This window comes from Mustela lutreola, chromosome 14 (genome assembly GCF_030435805.1).
Source record: "Mustela lutreola isolate mMusLut2 chromosome 14, mMusLut2.pri, whole genome shotgun sequence".
In the NCBI taxonomy this organism is placed as follows: domain Eukaryota; kingdom Metazoa; phylum Chordata; class Mammalia; order Carnivora; family Mustelidae; genus Mustela; species Mustela lutreola.
In genome coordinates this window covers 36,082,484-36,101,394 of record NC_081303.1, presented here as the reverse complement: position 1 = coordinate 36,101,394, position 18,911 = coordinate 36,082,484, and the positions used below count along the sequence as shown (strand labels likewise).

Below are 18,911 nucleotides of genomic sequence, written 5' to 3'. Positions count from 1 at the left end.
GCTGTTCGGTATCTTTGGTGGTTCCATACAAATTTTTAGGAGTGTTCGCTTGAGTTCATTTTGTTTAACTTAAAATCAATGAGCCAACTTATAGTACATCATTAGTTTCAGACATAGTATTCAATAATAGATCAGGTATAACACCCAGTGCTCATTACATCGTGTGCCTTCCTTAATGCCCACCACCCAGTTACCCCATCCCCTATCCACCTCTCCTCCAGGAATCCTCAGTTAGTTTCTGTAATGAAGAGTCTCTCGTGTTTTTTTCTCCCTCTCTGATGACTTTCCATTCAGTTTCCCCTCCCTTCCCCTGTGATCCTCTGTGGTGTTTCTTCCATTTCACATATGAGTGAACCCATGTGTCAACTGTCTCTCTCTGATAGACTTATTTCACTCAGCATAATACCCTCCAGTTCCATTCAGGTGGATGTGATGGTTAGTCTTCATCCTCTCTGATGGCTGAATAATATTCCATTGTAAATATGAACCACATCTTCTTTATGTATTCTTCTGTCCATGGACATCTGCACCATAGTTTGGCTAGAGTGGATATTGCTGCAATGAACATTGGAGGTGGGGGGGGAGATGGAGGTGGGGGGGGAGATGCCACTACTTTTCACTCAATCTCTACCTTTGGAGTAAATACCTAGTAGTGCAATTCCTGGGTCATAGTGTAGCTCTATTTTTAAGTTCTTGGAGAAACTGGATAACATTTGGCAGAGTGGCTGTACGAGCCTGCATTCCCACCAGCAGTGAAAGAGTGTTCCCTTTGACCATCCTCACCAATATTTGTTGTTCCCTGCCTTGATAATTTTAGCCATGCCAGCTTTTGTAAGGCGGTATTTCATTGTGGTTTTATTTGTATTTCCCTGATGCCCAGTGGTGTGGAGCAGTTTTTCATGTGTCTTTTGGTTGCTTGTATGTCCTTTTGGTCGAAAGGTGTATTCATGTTTTCACCTATGTCTTAGGGTAGGATAGGGGTAGTCCCAAGAGCATGGAAGGTGTGATCTGCTTAGGTATGGAGACCTCTAGGACATCTGAATTGAGGGCTAGAGTTAAGGAGAGTATCAGGCTCAGGCTTTGCATTCAGTCTGGTATGAAAGTATAAATAAGCAGGGATTGGTTCAAGATTTTGTTCAGATTTCTCCTGCTCTAAATCCTTTCTGGAGTTCCAAAAGTCATGATTTTTTACTTTGTTGTAGGATGAGCCCTCTGCCTCACTCAGGTGTCCCCATTCCCTGGGGATGTGGAGCCAGGTCTCGGGGTGTGGTCCTTTAAAAAACCAACCTAGGGTTAGGGTTAGGGTCTAAGATCATGGCAGGTTTAATCTGCCAGCTGTGTGCAAAACTCCCAGAGGTCTGGGTTGAGGGTCAGGGTGAGTGTCAGGCTCCAGGACTGTGTCCAGTGGGCCACTGAATGTGGGGGTGGCCTCACTGGGCATGCAAATTTCTCCTGCTCTGTACCATTTCTGGAGTTCCAAATGGCATGGTTTCCTTCTGGGTGGCAGGCAGAGTCCTCCAGAATTTCTCAGGTGTTCCCAGTCCCTCAGACTTTGGCACCAGGCCTCTGGGGACAGACCCCTCTGAGCCCAACCTAGGGTCAGGGTTGGAGTCAGGTTTAGGGTCAGAGTTTAGGGTCACGGGTTAGGGTTGGGGATAGAGGTAGGGATAGGTTTAGGGGTTTGCCAGGGCTAATTTATTTGCCTTTTAATACAAGTTGTCCATACTTAAACAAGACATTTTCTTAGAGTATTTTACAGTGAGTAAAAGTTAGCATGTAACCCAAATTGTTACAGAGAAGAACCAAATGTCCCAAAGCAACACTTAAAGACATTCTTGACATTTATGTTTTATGGTCAAAATAATTAAAAATCGAGTTGCTTTGTCACTCTTCTCCCAGATGGATTCTCTTGCTCTATCTTTCTGGTCTTGACCGAAAAGCATCTTCTCAGTGGGCTTCTTTAACGGGCCTCTCTGAATAGGATGGTTCTCTTAGCCCTCAGTCTGCATTCTTTCCTATCATTGATACAGTGATTCCATCCCATGCTCTTTGCAAGCTCCCAGGTGGGGCTAGAGCTATACATTTGAACTAAGTAGATACTCCATAAATATTTATTAATTGAATAAGTATGACTTTCTGGTTAATCAAAAATATCCATGATTTATCAGTGAATTTTTTTTTTTACCATTTCAGAATATATTTGGAGAAATCTACTGCTCCATGAATATAAATCTATCAAGGCTGTGGCTTTATTATGTCCTGTGTCATGCTTCCCTGAGCTGGCCGGAGCGCTCTGGACCCATGTATGAAGCTCAGCTTCAAACCTTAGGGGTGAGTTCTATGAAGGGGCTGGGGGCCCTTTGGGGGACTGCTTCTGCTGGACACCACCATGTCATCCGGGGCCAGATGTGACGTGAGCCCCACCTCTTTCCCTAGCTCTTCCCATCTTCCTCTGCCCTCTGTCAGCATGTGGGTTTCCCACCAACCATGTCTTTGCAGACAAACTCTGAGATGGCCTATGGCTTAGGACTGACTCCATTGACATCACAACCAGTATCAGAGGTTTCTGTGGCACTGACATGACCTTTGTTCCCAGAATATGTCCCATGAAGAGTCCCACGAGAGTCCAGGAGTTTAGGAAAGATAAATGGGTGACTGCAGCTCTAGCTAAAGTCACTCTGGGGGATCCTGCTGGAGGCCATCCCTCATCTCAGCTTGTCTCTTTCACTGATTTCCAACACAACTTAGGAAAGACCGTTTCTCAGAGCATTAGGCTCATCATTTCTAAAATTAGGAAACATTTTTAGATTAATTGATTCATTCAAGACTATGGAATGAACTCCTAGGAAATTCTGGGCAGTCTCCAAGATGGATTCTATCTCAGGAGTTCTGACCCCCATCCTCCCTATTCCTATGGAGTTCCCTCATTGGACACAATGGCCATTCCATGGAAATTCTCCTGCAACAATGGACTAGCAAGTGTCTTCAGGATGTGCCCCAGGCCATCTGATGTGGCTGAGGGGCCATGAGCAATTCTGAACCCAAACCAAAGTTTTGGCTGGGCTGCCTTACTTGCACACAAATAGCAGTGCCTGGCTCAGGTCTTCACTGCAACCACCGAGCTGGCTTAGTGAGGACCTTGCCCAGGACATTAGCCCCGTGACACTGTGAAGGCACTCGGAGTCCACAGTGAAGTCATGCCATGCGACAGGTCATTCTACATCAGGGTAGACGATACAAAGTATCATTGCACAGCAAACATGACCCAAAAACCGTTTAAATGACAGAAGAGTAAGTAGTTAAATGGACTCTATACGATGGCAGTGATGGGAAAAGTGAGTGATGGGGTCAGAAAGGGGAATGGGAGTTCCAAGAAGCAGGTTGAAGTCGAAGGGGGTAGAGGGTGTCTCATGGAGGAAGAGACCAGGAGGCTTGTCATGGGTTCCAGCAGTGCAGCATCAGGGTGTGCTCTCTGCCTGACCCACGACTCCCAGGGGCACTTGGGGACATTCTAGCTCCAGAGGATTTACAGACTGCAAATGAGCCCGAGCAGAGCCTCCATGGTCTGTCTTCTCGGTTCCTGGGTATGACTCCTTCCCTCCTTCTGGAAGCTGTTGATTCACCTTTTGTTTCCTCTGAGTTACACTATTTTGTGTGGATCCAGGGCTGTTAGTTGACACAAATTCTTCCTGAAAAGAAGTGGAATAGAAGTCACCCTTGTTTCCTAAGTATACCTGAATAGAGTTGATAGTAATAGCCTTTTCCCAGGCCCCTGGGCCTTCCTCTGCTCACCAACTCCGAGATTTTGAAAACATCTATTTTAACAAGTTGAAAGAATGACTTTGGTTTTTCATAATCTGTAAAATGATCTGCAAATATTGAATGAACAAGGTTTGACAGGATGAAGGAAGAATTGGCTTTATAGTGGGGTTTGCGCCAGTGTTTACTCACTGTTGTCCCCATGTGGCCACTCTCTAAATAGCACGTGGCCCAATGTGTTCCAACTTAGCAGATTCAAGTGAGAGTAAGATAGAAGCTTGGTCCCTGAATTCCACAGCTCCTAAAAACCATCCTCTACTTTATGAGCGATATTCTAAATCGAGTATATCTTAACTAGATATTAGGGTTAGGGTCAGGGTCAAGTTGCATACATCAACTGTGAACAGCTTTTTGTACGTCCATCTTACCTGCCTAAAGTGTTTTTAAATAAAATGGGAGAGGATATAGTCACGAAAGCATTGAGCACATTACCTATCCTGGGAAATAGGCAACTAAACATAATTATTGTTTCATCTTAGCTGAGGACCAGGAGCTGGTCCTACAGGTACTTGGCGGGTAGCAGCTGTGGCCGGCTGCCCATCTCTCCCCGGACACCCACACCCAGCTCTGCACATCCTCTGCTCTGCTCCAGGGCAGCAAACAGACCGACCAGGTGCAGGTGGGACTCCCTCCCATCAGGCCTGGCTTGCTTCTGACAGAGAAGTGGGCCAGCTCCCATGCACCTGATGTGTTCTTTTGGTTCCTTGCTTATCTGCCTCCCTTTCTGTTATCCTGGTCCTGACACTTTAGCTCCTGTGAGAACTTGGGTTTGCAGATATCTGTTGACATTTCAAAGCATAGATCTGTGTTGTCTTTGTTCCCTGTGGGAAAAGGTGGGAAAAGTCATCATACTCTGAAAGTAACAAAAAGTAATATCCAGTGTGCTCTGCCCCCAGCACCTCAGGCTTGAAAGCAATGGCAAACTATGTACTTCGTGTTCTAAACCATCAGCTTTAGGGACTCATAGATACGTGTGAAATGAAATTGTACTGAAAGAAATCTCGTTACTGAACTTCTGCCTTTTGGAAGAGAGTTTAGGGACACTGCCCCTTGCCTGCCCTGTCATTTCTCTGAGCTGACACTGGTCACCCTTACACATGTAGCCACAGAAGGGAAGAACTGTGACACCCTCCTGGAGCACCCCTGTTCCCCCTGCCTCCCGGTCTGGCCAACTCTACATATCCCCAGTCCTCCTGAGTGTCCTCTGTCATGGCACTTGCCACACAAGGCTTTCATTTGTTGCCTCTCAATCCTCCTTTCTGCTTGGAGTAGATCTCTCTCACAGATGCCTGGATGGATGACAGGTGGATGAATGGTTTGGGGATCTTTTGTCCTGGACAAGCAGGCATCCTTCAAAACTCTGATGGGCGGAGGAGTCTCTGTCCCTCCGTGTGCTCCTAGCCTCCCTGGAACCTAGTACCCAGGACAAGCGGTTTGGGAGTCCTTCCTGATGAAGTTTGTTCTATGAAGGGGGCTTCCTTCTGAGATCATTATGGAACCACTGTGTGGACGTTCCTGTGGGACAGAAAGCATACTACTGTACTGTATTCTCCTTGCACACTGCGGCTAACAAAGAGGAAACACACGCTCACACTCACAAGTTCATACTTACACCTCCATCTCTGAGCTTCACTACCCTGTAAACGACAGTGAATCCCCGTTGCGCTGCAGACACGTGGACGTGCCATTCAAGGTGTCAGTAGAGGAGGATGGAGATGGAGTTCTGGCTTTGGAAGTCCTTGCCTCTGGGGGTGAGGAAACTAGATTTGACCCAGAAGCACTATGTTCTACTCAAGGAAGTGACATGATCCTAGGATCTTTGAGACCAGGGATCAGCACACTTTTCTGTAAAGGCTTCGGTAAAGATTTTCTGTTAGGTGTTGCAGTCCATGTGGTCTCTCTGACCAGGTCACCACTCTTACACTGTGGCTTGAAAGCAGCCACAGACCATCCGTAACTAGTGTTCCAGCTGCACTTGATTGACAGAAGACAAGGGGCAGTCCCATTTGGCCCATGGGTGCTAGTTTCCCACACCCCAGATGTGCAACATGAGGGATGATGGGGGAGAGGGCTCTTCTTTTCCAGTGGCAGAGTGGGAGCACACTGGGATCTATCCGGCCTGACCCTGGCCCCTCCACCTGAAAGGAAAAAAAAAAAAGATGATAGTGAGATTGGCCAATAATTAAGGCCTCAGGAATTCCCCTGCCTTTCTCTGCAGGCCTTGAGCTTCCCACAACAGGTTGTCTATGGTTGAATTCCATGTATGTATTGTTTGGCTGACTATGTCCCCATTGCCTGGTGGGTGTATCTTGTTCAGGCCAAGACCATGAGCACATGTAGGGTTCTCATGAGTAAGCAGAGGATCTAGCAAGTGTGGGCTTTAGGATGAGTCCAATTCAGCCATCAGCAATGTTATGGAGCACCTGGCTTCATGGGCCCTCTGTGGCACTGGTAAAGTCCTGGCCGAGCCTCTTCTGCAGTCATGATGGAAAAGCCCCTGGCCTGGGGGGTCCACCCCATGCTTGGCTCTGCAGGCTGGGACCCAAGGTTCCTGCCACCTCATTGGCTGGGGCCAGGTCACATGCCCATGGATGAGCTAATCCCTGGAGCTAGGGAGTGAAGCCATGGAGACTGACTGGTTGTTAGGACCTCTGTAGTAATGACTTTTCTAATTCCGTGGTGGCAAGATCTGGGATGCATCTGTTAACAAAATAAATATTAATTTCTGATAGTAAGTGGGTCCAAGGTGCTTGCTTAGCACCTAGCACCTCAGTCTCAGCACCTCGGTACTACTGTACTGCTCTGCAGAGACAATGGCTGAGAATGAGCAAGGCAGATGGAAACTGGTCTGGAGTACACAAGGGAAAGGGGTGTGTGTGTAGGGAATTGGGGATAATGGCTCTGGCCAGCTGTAGCTCCAACTTACCTAGCTTCAAGAAGGTGCGGGGAATCCACGGTATTACACCGTCCATCATTTTGCAGATAAAGAATATGCCTTTTGCATGGAGTATGGCGAGACTCATTTCAAGTGTACTCTAGTTGATATGGAAGTTTAGGAGAGCAGCACCCTCCATCTGCTAGGATAGGCATGAGAGGCTGAGTGCCCTCAAGAAGGTGTCTGCTTTCGCAGGGCTCACGGTGAGCCTGCACACAGGACTGACGAGGACAGTCACGGTTTTCTTCTGAGGGTGGAACATTGGGAGAATGCGGTGCCCTGTGCAATCCCGGGAAGAGGACAGCCGCGGAGGCCGCTGTACAGCTACTTTGTGGGAGTGGGGGCGATCTGCAGCAACCGCTTCAAGAGATGGCTGTCCTTTATTGTTCTGGGTGTGGTTTCTGTGACTGTGTCCTAGTGGCTGGGATTTCCAAGGAGGGGGGGTTTTGGCTTCACTGTAAAAGTTGGTCCACCAGGAGTGGGCAAGTCGTGTTCTGCTGCTGACAAGTGTGTCTCTAGCGCTTGGAGTGTGTATTACAAGCCTAGAGATCAATGGTGAGGTGGTTCCAGTGGTCAGCAGGCTATTGCTATTGATAACTTTTATGGGTGAATTCCATAGGATGAGAGGTTAGATCTTATGGTTAGGGATCCCCATTATGTACCCATAAAGGGTGCTTTTTCTGAGTTTCATATTAGATACTTTTTTGTTACTTCTAATAGCGCTCCTTGTACTTGGTATTCCAATGAGCAGTGCATTACAATGTTGCTTGCATTTTAACCCTGTGTTGATGAGGATTTGAGAAAAGAAAATGTTGTCAGTGCTTCCACAAGCTGTACACTGCAACAGCCAATAGTAAAATTTTATTTTTGATACAAAGTAAGAAGTATCCTGCTGAGATTCTTAGTTTAAGCCAGGGGAGGGGGCCCTCTTTTGGTACTGGTAAAGAGTACCATATGCCTTACTAGGGAACACTATTCCAGATTCTATTGGAAACTTGGTCTTTCTTATTTTGGAAGGATCAGGAGTTGACCAGTTATTTGTCTCCTGTTTCATTTTCCATGAACAGTTCTGCAATATTTGGTTTCACACCTCTACCATTGTGAAGCCATCCCAACTTCGACAGCGTCTTCTCCTTCTCTGCCAAGGGTTTGTTTGGAGCCAAGACAAAAGTGAATTGTGGGTAACTGGGAGACCCTAGGATCAGAATGCTGTCGACAGGGAGTTACTGAGATCTTAAATTCTAAACTAGCTCCTGACACCCAGACGAAACACATTTCAGATTTAGAAACTTCAGATAGAAATTTTGTGTCCATGATGACAACTGAAGAAAATGTGTCATCCCTAAACCTAACCTTAACTCCTAACTTGAATGCTCCTGACCTTAAAACCCAAACTGGAACCCTGAATCCCAAGCCTGAAATTAAACCTGAAGCTTGGACTCTGAACCTGAGCCCTGGATCCATGCCCTGAACCACGAAGCCAAACCCTAAACCAGAACTCTGAGTTATGAACCCTGAACCCAAACCCCAAATTTGACCTTGAACTTTATCCCAGAAGCCTGAGTCTTAAACTCTAAATCATAAGCCTAAAGCCCTTAACTCTAACTGTTCCCTTGCCCCTCACTGTAAATCCTCACCCTGACCCTAAACCCAAAGTCTGATCCAGAACTTTGATTGAAACCTGAACCTGAACCCAAATTCAAAACCTTTACCACTCTTTGCATATGCATTCGCCACTGATGGGTATCTGCAGTTTCTACCTTTTGATTCTTGTGAACACTGTTTGTGTTAGGGGCTAGGGCCAAACTTGAGAGCAAGCGGAGGTCAGAGTGTGTGTCCACATCAGGGCCAGGGTCATATTTGGTGCCACATTTTGGGTCAGGGACTGTTGTCATTCCGTATTGTTTCAAATTCATTGTTCCTTACCTAATTTTGGAGAAGTCGGGGAATATTGGGCTCCATGCTGCTTGAATTTCCAGAATGAAATGGCATCAGCTGGACCATGGGGAAGGAGCAGGTGCTTCCACTGAAGGATGAGCTCCCCTCGTCCTGCACAGGCCTCCCCTGCCTGCAGAGGGCGCATGACACCCCAGCTCGCGTCCTGAGCGGGGCCTGTGCAGCTGCAGCTGGGACAGGAGCCCGGCCTCCTCAGGACCTGCTCTGGAGACTTCTGGAGGATGTGGGGCTCCCACGCTACCAGGACAAGCTGGGGAAAATGTGGGTCCACACCCACACTGACAGGACCGGCTGTGAAGGATGTGGGGCCGCATGCACACTGACGGGAGTTTAGCCCCTTCAGGACTGGCCTCTGGAGGAGAAGGTGAAGACTGGTGAGGGGAGCGTGTTCTCAGGACCCCATGGAGGAAGGGTGCGCTGTGTAGACACTGGGGCTTCCGTGGTTCTGCGTGTGGTGACGTGGCCTCCCGTGGTGCTGTGTGCGGCGTCTCCCCTTTCTGGACTTGGATGCGTGCTTTGGGTCCCAGGTCTGTGTTTGTGCGGACACAGATTTGGTTCCTGGGGCTCCTCAGTCTGCAGTCAGGGAGCGGCTGCGGGGCTTGGTGCTCATGCTCTCCACGCCTCGGCCCTGCAGGGTTCTTCCGCGTCCACACCCATTTCAGGGTTGTTCCGGTGCCTGGAAGTTCGGGATCAACAATGAAGACTCTAGACAGCTTTGGGGAGAGTAGGTATTTTCCCAGTGTTGGTTCTTCCCTGAGCACAGAGTGTTTTCCGGTCTCCCTGGGTCTCCCTCCATGTCTGTCATCAGTGTGTCACAGCTGTCAGTGGACAGATCAGTCCCCTTCTTGGTTCAGGGGACTCCTAGCTGTCTTGTTCCTTTGGATGCAATTGTAAATGAGATTGTTCTCCATAGCCTCGCTCTGGTGGTTCCCTCCGAGCACATAGGAATGCAATTGATTTGTGTGTATTGATTTTGTTCCTTGCAAGTTTCTTGAGTTTATTAGTTCTGTTCACCTTAAACTCAAACGCCCAGTTATTTGACCAGTAAAATGGGTTTATTGGGGAAGAGCAGAGAATGGCAATCTGGGCTGAGCAAGCTACGGTCACATCACAGGCAAGTGCAAGAAACAAAGGAGGGGACCACTATTTCGTGGAGGAGGAGGAAGAAGTTGGGAGGGTTGCTTGGAAGGAAAGTCCCCTGGAGAAAGGCAGGGGCTCAAGGTGATGGAAGATTCTCACAGGTTGAGCTGTAGGGATGGTGATTTCTTATAGGAGATGGACCCTCCCGCTTCCCCTGCAGGGCCTGGAATGGATTAGTCTCTCCCGTGGGGGATTGTAATGTGGGGTCTGCAATGGGCACTGAGTGCCTGGGGCCCCCTTCCAGCCTCCCCATCTGGGGTCCCAAGTCCACTTTAGTGAGGCTTCCCTTCCTGCATTTGCACAGCTCTAACCAGCTTGTGGTGGAGCGTGTGGAGAACTGGAATTCCAAATCCCACTGCTTCTACTTCCCCGGAGGGATGGGGGCGCCTGATTTAATCCTCCCACCAGTCTCCTGCTAACATGTGGCCTCCTCCAAGGGTGAGTGGCCTCTCCATGGTGGGTGAACCGGATCTGGGAGGGCTTGGCCTCTACCCCAAAGTCAGACGTCCTCTCTGATTCTGTAACCTTGTGCTAACAGGGATGTTTGAAAGAGTCATTTACTCTGCGGTGATTTCAAATCTGCTGTAACTTCTCACAGCTGCACGAATACGCTGTATCTCCACACTCAGACCCCCCAGCTGTCATTTCTTTACCACATTTTCCATGTCACATGGGCTACTTCAGTGCATTTTACCCCAAACAGGGATGCTGTCCCACGGAACCACCAGGTAACCCCAAGTGAGGAAATCATGATGGTTCCCACATTTGAGGCCAGACCACAGGCCCACATCAGCTGTCACCACCGGCCAGTCAGTCTGAGATGTCTTCTCCATTCATCCATTCATCCTGGAACTTCTGCCAGGACTTTCCCTTATTTGGGTAACCTTGATAGACTTAAGGAGCATAGACAGCTCCAGTCTGAGTGGAATTCTATATGGCTTATGTCACTGGGGCAGTTTTCAGTGTCCGTCCACGTTGTGACATGTATCAGTCCTTCATTCACTTTTTCACGGTGACTGAACCTAAGAACATTGACCCCTAAAACACTTCAGGTACACAGTACTCTGGCCTTAGCTGAGTTTCCATGGTTGTACATCATCCTCCAGAACTTTTTCATTCTCCCCAAGGGAGCCAGTACACATGAAACACCAACTCCCCATTGTCCTTTCCCTGCGGCCCCCTGCAGCCACATCCAACTTTGTGTCCCAGACGCGTCACCCAAGTGGAATCATACAGTATCTGTCCTTCCACGACTGGCTGATTTCACTCAGCATAATGACTTCCAGGTTCAATCTGTGTCAGAACTCCCTTCATTTTTAAGGCTGAATCGTGTTCCATGTGCATAAACCACATTTTGTGTATCCGTTCATCTGTCAGTAGACAATTGGGTTCTTTCCACCTTTTGGCTATTGTGAGAAATGCTGCTCTGAATAAGGGTCCTTCTACTTTCAATTTTGGGGGACATATAGGCTGCAGTGGAATTCTGTGTTTAGTATTTTAAGGAAGCACCATATTTTTCCCCCACAAATGAACCATTTTATTTCATTCCTTCATAGGGCAGAACGAGATGGCCATTTACGGATCTACCTCATTTTGTTTATTCTTTTCCCCGTGGATGGACATTTGCATAGTTTCTGGGTTTTGCCTCTTGTGAACACTGCTGCTAGGAATGTTCCTGTACATTTCTGTTTGTTTGTTTGAACCAGTTTTTTCAATTTGGGGGATATATATCTAGGAGCACAATTGTTGAACCATATGGTAATTCTGCTTTGATCTATTTGAGTAAATGCCGAATTATTTTACAAGAAGACTGCACCATTTTTCACAAGCAAGGTTTAAGGGTTTCAGTTTCTCAAGATCTTTTGTTATTTTTAGTTTTCTTGATCTTAGTGATTCTACTTGTGTAAAAGGACATGTAACTCGTTTAAAACTTCATTTCCATAAAGACTAATGATGTTTAACATCTATTCATGTGCTATTCACCATTTGTATGATTTCTCTGGAGAAGGATCTAGACAAGTCCTTTGTCCATTTTAAAAATGGGGTTGTCTTTTTGTTGAGGAGTTGTAAAATCTCTTTACATATTCTGGGCAACAGCCTCTTATTAGATAAATAATGTACAGATATTTCCTTCCATTCTGTGGGCTGTCTTTTCACTTTCTGGATAGTTGTCTTCTGATGCACATGGATTTTTTAAATTTTACATTTCTTTTTAAATAGTGAGTGAGAGAGAGTGTGCGAGTGGACAGGGGCAGAGGGAGAAGGAAAGAGAATCTTAAGCAGGGCCCACACTCAGTGTGGAGCCTGACTTGGGGCTCGATCTCACAACCCTGAGATCATTATCTGAGCCAAAATTAAGAGTGAGATGGTTAACCAACTGAGACACCCAGGTGCCCAGGACAGATTTTTAAAAATCTTAAAAAAATTTTTTTTAAATTTTTTTTAAAATAAAAAAATTTTAAATTTTTTTATTTATTTTTGAGAAAGAGACAGTGAGAGAGAGTGTGAGAGGGGAGAAGGTCAGAGGAAGAAGCAGACTCCTGTAGGTGGGATCCCGATGTGGGACTTGGTCCTGGGACTCTGGGATCATGGCTTGAGCTAAAGGCAGTTGCTTAACCAACTGAGCCACCCAGGTGCCCCCAGATTTTTAATTTTGAGGATATTATATTATCTATTTTTTTTCCTTTCCCTTCTTATGCTGTGGTGTCAGATATGAAAGCATTGCTAAATCCAAGTTTATGGAGATTTATCCCCATTTGTTTCTTCTTGAGTTTATAACTTTACCTCTTACATGTAAGACTTTAATTTATTTTGAATTAATGTTGATATGTGCTGTGAGGTAAGGGTCCAGTTCCATTCCTTTGTACATGGATGGCCAATTGTTTAGCACGCTTTGTTGAAAAGACCATTCTGTCCCCCGAGTGTAATGCTGTCCACCCTGTCAAAATTCAGTGGACCATAGATCAAGGGGTTTATTTCTGGGCTGTCAGTTAAATCCCACTGATCTGTATGCATATTTTAAAATTTTATTTTATGTTATTTATTTAAACTTTTTAAAATTAAAATTCAATTAATTAACATATATTGTATTTGTTTTCAGAGTGTAAGCGTACCTTTATGATAAAACTTTGTCACAATGTTTTATTTATTTATTAATTAAATAAATTTATTTATTTACTAGTGCTTTGTATTAAGATTTGAACTTTGGAAGTATGACCTTTCACATTTGATTTCCTTTTTCAGGATGGTTTTGGGTTATCTTGTGGTCCCTTAAAATTCCATATGATTATTATGATTAACTTGTGCATTTCTTCCCAAAGGGCTTTGTGAAATTTCTTGGGAACACATTGAATTTCCACATTGCATTGAGTACTGTTGCCATCTTATCAATAGTATGTCTTTTCATCACCATGGGGTGTCCTCAGATTTATTTAGGTTTCCCTTTCTTTCAGCAATGTTTTGTAATTTTTGGTGTACAAGATGTACACCTTGATTACATCTATTCCTAAGTAGTTTGTCAATGTGGATGTTCCCCAAAATGGAAGTGTTTTCCTAAATTCCCTTTTGGATGATTCATTGCTAGTGTATACAAATAAGAGATATTTTTGTGTATAGAGATTTTGTCCTGTAACTTTGCAGAATCAGGGAACTGGCTGTCATCATGTTTTGTTGATTCTGCAGGAAGTTCTCTGTAGAAGATGATGCCATCGCTGGGTCTCTGAATAGCCCTTATTCTACTGTTTCCTTTCACATGCGGTTTGCTTATGTCTTGCCTTCTTATTCTGGGTAGAACTTTCAGTACAATACTGAGCAAGGAGTGAAAGCTAGAATGAGGGACTTGTTTGTGATTTCAGAGTAGAGCTGTCAGTCCTCAAAACTGAGCATGATGTTTGATTAGGGTTAGGGTGGGGTTAGGATTAGGGTCTCCCTGTCCCCCACTGTACAGAGCCCATTCTCCTCCGGTAACCAGCAGAGTGATCTTTTCAGAACACAACCTTTGAGCCTCTCTGTGATCCACTCCCCAGCTGCCCATCCCCTCCAGCCTCACCTCTCCCGCCATATACCCCCCCCCACCCCTGTGGGCCTACCAGGTGTCTGGTCATCCCACATGTGCCTCGGGCCTGACTCCAAGCCTTCACATTCTCTCTGCCAGGAGCATTCTTTTCTCCCCCTGCTTCATGTCTGGCTTGGTCCCCCGTTGGCTGGACCTGGACTTGCCCTTTGGTGACCTGACTCATGTCTGCTGGGTGTTTGTGACCTTGTTGCCTATTTAAATGTAGTGCCCCCTTTCCCTGTGTGAGTGATTTACTAAGCTGCCAGGTATGGGGCGTGCACAGGGAAGTAGCCTTAGTGCCTGTGTGAAAAAATCAATCTCAGGATGCCTGGGTGGCTCAGTCATTAAGCATCTGCCTTCAGCTCAGGTCGTGATCCTGGGGTCCTAGGATCAAACCCCACCATGTTGGGCTCCCTGCTCAGCAGGGCACATGCTTCTCCCTCTCCCATTTGCCCTGCTTGTGTTCCCTCTCTAGCTGTCTCTCTCTCTCTGACAAATCAATAAATAAAACCTTAAAAAAAATCAGTCTCAGAGGGGCTCACCACCCTTGGTGACAGTCCCCTCAGAGAGACAAGACTTCCAGCTTCTGGGGGGCCAGGGACCCGGAAGCTTACACTCTTGGATTCACGTCTGGGACCTAAACAAGCCCCCTCTGCTTCCAGCGGTCCTCTTTCATCTTCCCTGCCCACGGGCTGGACCTGATCTGGGGGAGTTCGAGGGTGACCGTTCCTAGGAATAGAGTGGTTGACTGATGGACCCTAGTAGCCTTCACGAGAAGACCCTATGGGGGTGGAGACAGCTCTGTGGGGGCCAGCGACAGCCCACCCAAGGCAAAGTGGGGAGGAGGCCAATGATGCTGATTCTAGCCAGTCTGCAGGCCACAGAGAGGAGGGCTGTGCCCCAAAGTGCTCCACTCCTGGCAGGTGGGGACAGGACCTGCAGGGGGTCGGCCAGGGGAGGGCATCTGCAGGGTTTGCCTGGGAGTTCAGCACAAGGGAGCATTCCTGGCTCCAGCATGCTGACTGTGGGGTTGGTTTCCCACCTCTGAAGCCTCAGACTCCCCTATGTATGATGGGGTGCTGATGGCCCCCATCTCTGGGAGCAGAAGGTAGGGAGGGCTCACGAGCACACTTGCTTAGGACAAGCTGGGAGAGTGACTGTTGCTTAAAGAAGGCCTGCCCCCTTGAAGAAGGTTCACACATCCATGGGCCCCAGCTTTGGGGTCCTGCTACCAGCCTCTGACACTGACCTTCTTCCCACCTTGTCCCTCATCCCTGTAGATAGGTGGTCTTCCTGGAGATGTTCCTGCAGAGGGCACAGAAGCCCATCATGGTCGGACACAAGGTCACCTACGAGGTCATCACTGACCAGTGGGCTGCCGGGCCTGTGTGCCCCACCCCCCCACCCTGGGAGGGCTGGAGGGTGGTGGTCCTCGAGGTCCCCAGCACCCCGCACTGGCAGGATGTGTCCATGCAGCTCATGGCAATGGTCAGCTGCTTTTGTGAGCAGCGCTTCCTCCATGAGTGGAAGACCTGGTGTGTGCAGATGTGGACACCAAGTTCTGGATCATGTGGGTATGGAAATCCTGTCCTCCCACTTTGCACCCTGCACCCCAGTTTCTACTGGGTGGCCCATGAAGATTTCAGCTACCAGTGCCGGCTATAGTCCTGGGCCCACACCCAGGGACCAGGGCGACATTTACTACGTGGGGGACTTTTCTGGGGGGTTAGTGGTGGAGGTTCACTGACTGACCTTGGCTTATCATCAGGTGATGGGGGCCAACCTGGCCAATGGGATCAAGGTTGTGTGGTGTGATGAGAGCCACTTAAACAGGTACCTGCTGGACCACAAGCCCACCAAGGTGCTATTGCCGGAGGACCTGTGTGACCTGTGGTGGTTGGGCTGCCCTCCCCCTACCCTTCATGAAGAAGCTGAGATTCATGGCCATGCTCAAGAATCACCAGGACATCCAGGACTCATGAGGGGCTGTCCCAGGAGGATCTTTGGGACCTGTGGCTCCTGGGCTATCCCCTGGAGGACCTGTGGGACCCATGGTGGCTGGGCTGCCCTGCCCCGCTTCATGAAGAAGCTGAGATTTGTGACAATGCCCAAGAATCACCAGGACATCTGGGACGCATGGGGGCTGTCCCATCTCCATCAGGGGGTGCTGTCCTGAGCAGAGCTGTCAGAGCAAGTTCCTACTTCTGTCCCCTCAAGGGAGACTGCAGAGCCCAGCACTGCCCACACAGGCATGTCCAGGGCCCCCAGCTACACCCACACACAGTAGGCTTGCCTGGGGACACAAGATCCTCTCTTTGTGGTCACTACATTCTGATAACTTCCGGGTCAATTGCAGCTGTGAACGGCTCCAGTTTTATGTCAGGCATTTTTCTGTGTCAATGCTGAGAAACCATCTCTAAAAAGAACAATTGAGGGAAAAGGTTTTCTTCCTGGTTCTAGACAGACATCGCCTGGTGGGGCTGGGTGGGGTCCTGCAGCAGCTGTGGAGCCATGATGGCCTCTGGCCAGGTCTTCCCTCCCAGTTCCTGCATCTTGCCATGGCCATGGGGCTTCAGAGACAGGGATGTGCCGAGCCCCTTCTCAGACCTCTAGTGTCCTGATCACCAGAGGCCTTGGCCATGACCAGTAGCTCAGCCTCCAGGAGCACAAAGTCCTCTGGGTTATGTATGGTTTCTGCCTTGGTTTTATTTTTTATTTTTTGAATTAATTTAATTTTTATAGTTTAAATTCATTAGTCAACATATAGTACATCAGTAGATTTTAATGTAGTGCTCAGTGATTCATTAGTTGTGTATAAAACCCAGTGCTCATCATAACATGTGCTCTCCTTAATACCTGTCACCCAGCTACCCCATCACCCCACGCCCTCCCTTCTGTAACCTTCAGTTTGGTTCCCAGAGTCCAGAGTCTCTCATGGTTTGTCTCCTTCTCTGATTTCTTCCCATTCAGTTTTCCCTCCCTTCCCCTGTGGTCCTCTGCTCTATACCTTATGTTCCACATATGAGTGAAACCATAGGATAATTGACTTTCTCTGCTTGACTTACTTCACTCAACATAATCTCCTCCAGTTCCATCCATGTCGATGCAAATGATGGGTATTCATCCTTTCTGATGGCTGAGTAATACTCCATCGTATATATGAACCACATCTTTTTTATCCATTCTTCTGTTGAAGGGCATCTAGGCTCTTTCCACAATTTTGCTCTTGTGGCCATTGCTGCTATGAACATTGGGGTGCAAGTGGGCCTTCTTTTCACTACATCTGTATCATTGGGGTAAATACCCAGTAGTGCAATTGCTGGGTCATAGGGCAGCTCCATTTTTAACTTTTTGAGGAACCTCCATGCTGTTTTCCAGAATGGTTGCACCAGCTTGCATTCCCACCAACAGGGTAAGAAGGTTCCCTTTTCTCCACAAACTCGCCAACACGTGTTGTTTCCTGTCTTGTTAATTTTAGTCATTCTAACTGCTGGAAGGTGGTATTTATTATAGTTTTGATTTGCATTTCCCTCATGTTGAGGGATGTTGAGCATTTTTTTATGTGTCTTTTGGCCATTTGGATGTCTTCTTTGGAGAAATGTCTGTTCATGACTTCTGCTTATTTCTTGATTGGATTATTTGTTCTGTGGGTGTTGAGTTTGATAAGTTATTTCTAGATTTTGGATACTAGCCCTTTATCTGATATATTATTGCAAATATCTTCTCTTATTCTGTCAGTTATCTTTTGGTTTTGTTGACTGTTTACTTTTCTCTGCAAAAGATTTCTATCTTAATGAAGTCCCACCAGTTCATTTTTGCCCTTGCTTCCCTTGCCTTTGGAGATGTGTCTAGCAAGAAATTGCTGTGGCTGAGATCAAGGAGGTTGCTACCTGTGTTCTCCTCAAGGATTTGGATGAATTCCTTTCTCACCTTGAGGTCTTTCATCCATTTGGAGTCTATTTTTGTGTATCATATAAGGAAATGGTCCAGCTTCATTCTTCTGCCTGTGACTGTCCTGTGTTCCTGGCACCATTTATTGAAGAGACTGTCTTTTTTCCACTGGATGTTCTTTCCTGCTTTGTCAAAGATTAGTTGACCATAGAGTTGAGGGTCTATTTCTGGGCTCTCTATTCTGTTCCACTGATCTATGTGTCTGTTTTTGTGCCGGTACCATACTGTCTTGATGACCACTGCTTTGTAATACAGCTTATAGTCACCTGCCTTGGTTTTAAATGGCTATTTCTGTGCTGGTGTTTGTGAAATGTGGGCACTCACTCAGTCTGGATGCACATCCCATTGGGATTCCTCAGTGCCTACTGGTAGGTCTGCACTTGTGCCCTCATCTCCATGCACTATGTCTCAGCAAGCATTCACTGAGTGCCAACTGTGAGCTCAGTCACCAACAAAGTGCAGAGCATGAGAGTGAGAATGAAGATACAGGGTCCCTGCCCTCCTGGGACTTGTGATGGCCCATTCTCCTGACTTATCCCGTCCCCCTGACTCACTTCTTTCCTATTGCGGTGTAATTGACATACAACAGATACTGTTAAGTATGTTTCAGGGTCTAATTCAGTGGCAATAAATACACTCACTGTTCTGCACCCACCACCACCATCCATCACCGCCACTTCTTCATCATCCCAAGCTGAACTGCTACCCGTGAGACCCCTCATTCCCCCTCCCCAGCCCTGGCACCCAGCATCTGCTTCTACCTCTATGAGCTAGAGTGCTCTCCGTCCCTCACAACTGGGGTCCTCCAGGGTTGTTTAGGGACTCAGTTGTTTAGTCCCCCTCAGTTGTTTAGGGACTATCTTATTTCATGTAGCACAATGGGCTCAAGTTCTGTCCCCATGAGCCTGGGCCTGACCCACTTCCCCCCTAAAGGAATGGCTCAGCCTTCTCCTATCTAAGCCAAGCCCTCTCAATCCCCTCTGCTCCCCTCATCTTCCTCCTCATCCTGAATAGGATTCCAACCATCTGCAGCTTTGAAGACCAGTTCTGTCCAGA

The 18,911-nt window shown here is 47.3% G+C and overlaps 1 pseudogene; it reads left to right on the top strand.

Annotated features, from left to right (window-relative positions):
• The first annotated feature begins 6,714 nt into the window (after nucleotides 1-6,714).
• On the top strand, nucleotides 6,715-16,080 carry LOC131814450 (histo-blood group ABO system transferase 2-like; annotated as a pseudogene).
• The last annotated feature ends 2,831 nt before the right edge of the window (nucleotides 16,081-18,911 follow it).